This window comes from Physeter macrocephalus, chromosome 14 (genome assembly GCF_002837175.3).
Source record: "Physeter macrocephalus isolate SW-GA chromosome 14, ASM283717v5, whole genome shotgun sequence".
Taxonomy (NCBI): Eukaryota; Metazoa; Chordata; class Mammalia; order Artiodactyla; family Physeteridae; genus Physeter; species Physeter macrocephalus.
The window spans coordinates 29,066,410-29,072,702 of NC_041227.1; the positions used below are offsets into that span (position 1 = coordinate 29,066,410).

The 6,293-nt window shown below is 47.2% G+C and overlaps 1 pseudogene; it reads left to right on the top strand.

Moving 5' to 3' along the window:
- The first annotated feature begins 279 nt into the window (after nt 1–279).
- LOC102993282 (zyxin-like) lies at nt 280–1,831 on the top strand (annotated as a pseudogene).
- Nucleotides 1,832–6,293: the final 4,462 nt, after the last annotated feature.

The following is a 6,293-nucleotide window of genomic DNA, read 5'->3' on the forward strand; positions in this document are numbered from 1 at the left end:
TGGTGGAGGAGTAAGACGTGGAGATCACCTTCCTCCCTACAAATACATCAAAATTACATGTACAGATGCAGAGTCCATGGACCCAGCTGCGAGGCGGCCACCCGAGACGCTCCAGCCCACACCGGGCCTGGCCATGGTGGCCCTCCACCCACCTCACGTGATCTCCATCTCAGCTCCAGTTTTTTATGCCCCACAGAAGAAGTTCGGCCGGTGGTGACCCCAAAGCCCAAAGTAAATCTTTTCCAGCCTGGTGACAGTGAGCATTCCTCAGCCACTGGGGCCCAATGTGCACAGATGGGTCGGGTGGACAAGATTCCCCTGCCACCCCCAGAAGACTTACCCTTACCGCCTCCTCCCGTGCTTGGGAGGCCAATGACGCCAAGGGTGCTCTGGGAGGTGGCTTCCCACCTCCCCCTCTCCCAATCAAGGAACCATTTCCCACTGCGCCTTTAGAGGAGGAGATCTTCCCTTCCCCACTTCCTCTGCTAGTGGAGGAGAGAGGGCCTGAGGCCCCCATACAGCTCCCACCACAGCCCAGGGAGAAGGTGAGCAGTACTGATCTGGAGATCGACTCTCTGTCTTCATTGCTCGATGACATGACCAAGAATGATCCCATCAAAGCCTGGGTGTCATCTGGATATGTATCACCACCAGTCACCATTCCATTCATTTCCAAGTCCAGTTCTAAGCCTGTAACTGGGGGCACAACACCTCTGCCTCCCTGGAAGTCCCCTTCTAGCTCCAAGGCTCAGCTTCAGAGCTAGACACATTTCCATGTGCAGCCCCAGCCCCAGCCCCAGGCCAGGCCTCAGGTCCAACTCCATGTCCAGCCCCAGCTCCAGGCCCAGCCCCAGCCTGTGCCTTTGGCTAACACCCAGCCTCCAGGTCCCCATGCCCCATCTCCAGCCACCAAGTTTTCTCCAGTGACTCCCAAGTTTAATTCTGTGGCTTCCAAGTTCAGCCCTGGAGCTTCAGGTTGACTCAGGTCGCAGACCAGTCAGAAGCTGGGGCCCCCTGAAGCTCCCTCTTCCACTGGCACAGTCTCCCCTCAGCCCCCCAGCTTCACCTATGCTCAGCAGAAGGAGAAGCCCCAAGTGCAGGAGAAGCAGCACCCAGTGCCCCCACCGGCTAAAACCCAAAACCAGGTGCGTCCCTCTGGGTCCCCAGGACCTTTGACTCTGAAAGAGGTGGATGAGCTGGAGCAGCTGACCCAGCAGCTGATGCAGGACACGGTGCATCCTCAGAGGCAGAACGTGGCCATCAACGAGTTCTGTGGCTGGTGTCACCAGTCCCTGGCACGTGCTCAACCTGCAGTGCATGTTCTAGGGCAGCTGTTCCACATCCCCTGCTTTACCTGCCATCAGTGTGAGCAGCAGCTGCAGGGACAGCAGTTCTACAGCCTGGAGGGGGTGCTGTACTGTGAGGGCTGCTATACTGACACCCTGGAGACGTGCAACACCCATGGGCAGCCCATCACTGACCACATGCTAAGGGCCACAAGCAAGGCCTTGTGATTCACCTCTGTGGTCTGTGCCTGCCCCCTTGAGGGCACCTCCTTCATAGTGGACCAGGCCAACTGGTCCCATTGCATCCCCAACTACCACAAGAAGTATGCTCCCAGGTGCTCCATCTGTGCAGAGCCCATCATGCCCAAGCCTGGCTGAGAGGAGACCATGTCTGTGGTTGCTCTGGACAAGAACTTCCATATGAAGTGCTACAACTGTGAGGACTGTGGGAAGCCACTGTCCAATGAGGCAGATGACAACGGCTGCTCCCCTTGGATGACCACATGCTCTGCTGGAAATGCCACACTGCCAGAGCCCAGACCTGAGTGAGGACTGGCCCCCTTCTTGACTTCAAATCCATTCCCCATTAGCAGACCATCCACGAGACCACCCCCTTCACCCTCCCCACAGTTATTTTTGATGTCCAACCCCTCCCTCCATACCAACCCCCACCCCAGTATCATTTGTGCCCTGATTCAGGGACCCAACATGGCCTAGGGCTGCAGAGTCCCCTGACCTGAGGTTCAGTCCTCCCCAGTCCTGCAGGGACCACCCACCATAGTCTAGGTACCCCATCTGAGCAGGCACCAGACTGAGTGCTGCTGCTTTCACTGTTGCACTGATGCCCTCGACTGGCACTTGAGCAGCCTCTTACTCTGCTTGCTGAAGTCCAGGAAACGTCCCAACCTGCTGGGAGGTTGGGCTGGGCTTACCAGCCTGGATGTTCCCACCAACCCCTGTGCTGTCAGGTTTTAGCTACAGCTACAAATAAAAGATGTTTTCCAGAAAAAAAAAAATCTACATGTGGAACAACTCCTACAGAACACTTACTGAATGCTGGAAGAAGAACTCAGACTTCCCAAAAGGCAAGAAACTCCCCACGTACCTGGGTAGGGCAAAAGAAAAAAGGAAAAACATGGACAAAAGAACAGGGACAGGACCTGCACCTCTGGGAGGGAGCTGTGAAGGAGGAAAAGTTTCCACACAATAGGAAGCTCCTTCACTGGTGGAGATGGGAGGTGGGCCAGGGGAAAGCTTCAGAGCCACAGAGGAGAGCACAGCAACAGGGGTGCAGAGGGCAAAGCAAAGAGATTCCTGCACAGAAGATCAGTGCCAACCAGCACTCACCAGCCTGAGAGGTTTGTCTGCTCACCTGCTGGAGTGGGTGGGGGCTGGGTGCTGAAGCTCGGGCATCAGAGGTCAGATCCCAGGGAGAGGACTGGGGTTAGCTCTTGAACACAGCCTGAAGGGGCTAGTGCACCACAGCTAGCTGGGAAGGAGTCTGGGAAAAAGTCTGGAACTGCCTAAGAGGCAAGAGACCATCGTTTCAGGATGCACGGGTAGAGGGGATTCAGAGCACTGCCTAAACAAGCTCCAGAGATGGGTGCAAGCTGCAGCTATCAGTGCAGACAACAGAGACAGGCATGAGATGCTAGGGTTGCTGCTGTAGCCACCAAGAATCCTGTGTGCAAGCACAGGTCACTATCTGCACCTCCCCTCCTGGGAGCTTGTGCAGCTCACCACTGCCAGGGTCCCATGATCCAGGGACAACTTCCCTGGGAGAACACACAGTGTTCCTCAGGCTGGCGCAACGTCATGCCGGCTTCTACTGCCACAGGCTCATCCCGCATTCTGAACCCTGCTCTCCACGCCCCACCGCCCCCAGGCCTGAGTGAGCCAGAGCCCCCTAATCAGCCACTTGTTTAACCCGCTCCTGTCTGGGAGAGGAACAGATGCCCTCAGGCGACCTACACATAAAGGAGGGGCCAAACCCAAAACCGAACCCCAGGAGCTGTGCGAACAGAGAAGAGAAAGGGAAAATTCTCCCAGCAGCCTCAGGAGCAGCGGATTAAATCTCCACAATCAATTTGATGTACCCTGCATCTGTGGAATACCTGAATAGACAATGAATCATCCCAAAATTGAGGCAGTGGACTTTGGGAGCAACTGTAGACATGGGGTTTTCTTTCTGCTTTCTGCTTTCTAATTTGTTTCTGGTTTTATGTTTATCTTAGTTTAGTATTTAGAGCTTATTACCACTGGTAGATGATTTGGTTGCTATCTTCCTTTTATATAGATAGATAGATATAGATATAGATATACACATATATATAGATATATTTTTTCCTTTTTCTTTTTTTGAGAGTGTGTATGTGTATGATTCTTTCTGTGATTTTGTCTGTGTAGCTTTGCTATTGTCATTTGGCCTAGGGTTCTGTCTGTCAGTTTTTTTCTTTTTTTTAATACAGTTTTTAGGGTTTGTTATCATTGGTGGATTTGTGTTTTGGCTTGGTTTCTCTCTTCTTTCTTTCTTTCACTTTTTTTTTTACTTTTTTATTTTTAATATTTTTTTATTTTAATAACTTTATTGTATTTATTTATTTATTTTTCTGTCTTTCTGCCCTTTTTTTCTCCCTTTTCTTATGAACCATGTGGCTGACAACGTCTTGGTGCTCTGGCCAGGTGTCAGGCCTGAGACTCTGAGGTGGGACAGCTGAGTTCAGGATATTGGTCCACCAGAGACCTCCTGGCCCCACATAATATCACACTGTGAAAGATCTCCCAGAGATGGCCATCTCAATGCTAAGACCCAGCTCCACTCAATGACCAGCAAGCTACAGAGCTGGACACCCTATGGCACAAAACTAGCAAGACAGGCACACAACCCCACCCATTAGCAGAGAGGCTGTCTAAAATCATAATAAGTTCACAGACACCCCAAAACACACCACCGGACCTGGTCCTGCCCACCAGAAAGAAAAGACCCAACCTCATCCATGAGAACACAGGCACCAGTCCCCTCCACCAGGAAGCCTACACAACCCACTGAACCAACCTTACCCACTAGGAGCAGACACCAAAAACAAAGGGAACTATGAACCTGCAGACTGTGAAAAGGAGACCCCAAACACAGTAGGTTAAGCAAAATGAGAAGACAGAGAAAGAGACAGCAGATGAAGGAGCAAGGTAAAAACCCACCAGACCAAACAAATGAAGAGGAAATAGGCAGACTACCCAAAAAAGAATTCAGAGTAATGATAGTAAAGATGATCCAAAATCTTGGAAATAGAATGGAGAAAATACAAGAGACATTTAACGAAGACCTAGAAGACTAAAGAGCAAACAAACCATGATGAACAACACAATAAAAGAAATGAAAAATTCTCTAGAAGAAATCAGTAGCAGAATAACTCAGGCAGAAAAACGGATAAGTGACCTGGAAGATAAATTAGTGGAAATAAGTACTGTAGAGCAGAATAAAGAAAAAAGAATGAAAAGAACTGAAGACAGTCTCAGAGACCTCTGAGACAACATTAAACTCACCAACATTCGAATTATAGGGGTCCCAGAAGAAGAAGAGATTAAAAAAGGGACAGAGAAAATATTTGAAGAGATTATAGTTGAAAACTTCCCTAATATGGGTAAGGAAATAGTCAATCAAGGGCAGGAAACACAGAGAGTCCTGAACAGGATAAATGCAAGGAGAAAAACGCCAAGACACATATTAATCAAACTACCAAAAATTAAATACAAAGAAAAAATTTTAAAAGCAGCAAGGGAAAAACAACAAATAACATACAAGGGAATCCCCAGAAGGTTAACAGTTGATCCTTCAGCAAAAACTCTGCAAGCCAGAAGGGAGTGGCCACACTTATTTAAAGTGATGAAAGGGAAAAACCTATAACCAAGATTACTCTATCCAGCAAGGATCTCATTCAGATTCGACGGAGATATTAAAACATTTACAGACAAGCAAATGCTAAGAGAATTGAGCACCAACAAACCAGCTTTACAACAAATGCTGAATAAACAAGATGGACTTAATTGATATTTATAGAACATTCCATCCAAAAACAAGAGAATACACTTTCTTCTCGAGTGCTCATGGAGCATTCTCCTGGATAGATCATATCTTGGGTCACAAATTAAACCGATAATTACCTTAAATGTAAATGGATTAAATGCTCCAATCAAAAGACATAGACTGGCTGTAAGGATACAAAAAAAGACCCTTATATACAAGAGACCACTTCAGACCTAGGGACACATACAGACTGAAAGTGAGTGGATGGAAAAAGATATTCCATGCAAATGGAAATCAAAAGAAAGCTGGAGTAGCAATTCTCATATCAGACAAAATAGACTTTAAAATAAAGACTATTAAAAGAGACAAAGAAGGACACTACATAATGATCAAGGGATCAATCCAAGAAGATATAACAATTGTGAATATTTATGCACCCTACATAGGAGCACCTCAATACATAAGGCGAATGCTAACAGCCGTAAAAGGGGAAATTGACAGTAACACAATAATAGTAGGAGACTGTAACACCCCACTTTCACCAAGGGACATCGAAAATGAAAATAAATAAGGAAACACAAGCTTTAAATTGTACATTAAACAAGATGGACTTAATTGATATTTATAGAACATTCCATCCAAAAACAAGAGAATACACTTTCTTCTCGAGTGCTCATGGAGCATTCTCCTGGATAGATCATATCTTGGGTCACAAATTAAACCTTGGTAAATTTAAGAAAATTGAAATCATATCAAGTATATTTTCCAACCACAATGCTATGAGGCTACACATCAATTACAGGAAAAAAATCTGTAAAAAATACAAACACATGGAGGCTAAACAATACACTACTTAATAACCAAGAGATCACTGAAGAAATCAAGAAGAAATCAAAACATACCTAAAAAAAAAAATGACAATGAAAACACGATGTCCCAAAACCTATGGGATGCAGCAAAAGCAGTTCTAAGAGGGAAGTTTA